Here is a 1,666-nt window from a genome sequence, read left to right as displayed (position 1 = left end):
GGAACTGGAAACTGGAAAGTGCTCATGGCTAGGTAACATTTTAAATGTTGCTGCCATTGAGCTCATGTATCAGTATAAATAGTTAAATACTGACTAAATGTCTAAATCTTCTGAGTTCTAACTCACTATACTTATAAGTTATACACTTATACCTGTATAAATGTTCTTTATTGTGCTATGATGATGCTTCCACCAGGTTCTCTGAATATATAGAATTGGGTTTGGTATGTTGCCTATGAAGTGTGGTGTATGCCATACTCATTGAGTAGTGTTCCCCCAATCCTAAATTGATATGGAAAAAAAAGTATCTGAGCACTCATTGAGTCTTTGCTATTTAAATATAATTCATTAGTTGTCTAAGCATAAGTATTATTCTGCTATGATGATGCTTCCACCATTTCTCTGAATATATAGAATTAGGTTTGGTATGTTGCCTTTGAAGTGTGGTGTTTATGCCATACTCATTGAGTAGTGTGCCCCCAATCCTAACTTGATATGGAAAAAAAGCTATCTGAGCACTCTTAGAGTCTTAGTCTTTTACAGTTTCAGTTTGTGTGATTGTGTCAATTCTAACTAACTACAAATGTTTTGAACTTATTGTGTTTTTATGTGTTCACTTATCAGGAAGAAGAATAGACATAGAGTACTCTATACTATATTAATCATATATTCATATATTGCTTTTGGAGTTTTGGATATCTGGCTTTCTTTTGCTGATGTGCTGACTGCTGATTTGAGAGTGGAGACTGATGCAGTGCTGCTGTTGCAACTTGCCTGCTTGGAGTGCTTGCTATGAACAATTATAATTCTCTTTAATTTTGTAACTTCTAACTTTCTAAGTTGTAACTAATCTGTTGAATGTAGATTATATGTAAGCTAATTTGTATTTTGCTCATTATATGTTTACACTTTTATAAGTTTACTTATGTTATTTACTTAATTTTGTTGTTAAGTAGTTAGTAATTACTAGTTAGTGGCTTTTAGTACTTAAGTAGTTCATTAGTTAGGTACTTAGGTGTTCCATCATCCATGAATAATTGAATTTTTAAATTTTTTACATTCTCATAAAACCGATTTACAACTCGGATATCCGACCGATCCGAACCAATCCGAAAATAACTATAACCGATCGGATTGGTCAACAAAAAAAAACGGTTAGGGTGATCAAAAGACAAATCCGAAATCCGGCCGGGGGTCTCATTCCGCAATCCGAACCGTCCGATCCGTCCGACTGCACAGCCCTATTGTTACCGTTAGGACTCCAGTATAAATGGGGCTCTCCTCAGCTAGCAAAGGACACTGTATTTTCTATACTTAGACACTCAGGCAATACAATCATTGTCACTCTTTCACATAAACGTTATTCTAATATTATTATTACCGGTAACATATTTACCGTCATTGGTGCTTTCATTGAGAGCCTGAGTCCAATACTCAAGCAGGTGATTACATACACAACTCATTCATCTTTCAACAGAAAAGAATGGTGTCTCGCAGCTCCCACGGATCTCGCAACGTGAACAATGACAATGCCTCAGGTGACCTCCGTGACCAACTCACCAACAATCGCGGAGGGGACCTCCGAGACCAGCTCAACAACGGAAGGCCCGGGGACCTTCGAGACCAACTCAACAATGGAGGGGACCTTCGAAACCAACCCAATAAT

The sequence above is a fragment of the Ipomoea nil genome, unplaced genomic scaffold (assembly GCF_001879475.1).
Source record: "Ipomoea nil cultivar Tokyo-kokei standard unplaced genomic scaffold, Asagao_1.1 scaffold2792, whole genome shotgun sequence".
Taxonomy (NCBI): domain Eukaryota; kingdom Viridiplantae; phylum Streptophyta; class Magnoliopsida; order Solanales; family Convolvulaceae; genus Ipomoea; species Ipomoea nil.
This window is presented reverse-complemented; position numbering follows the sequence as displayed.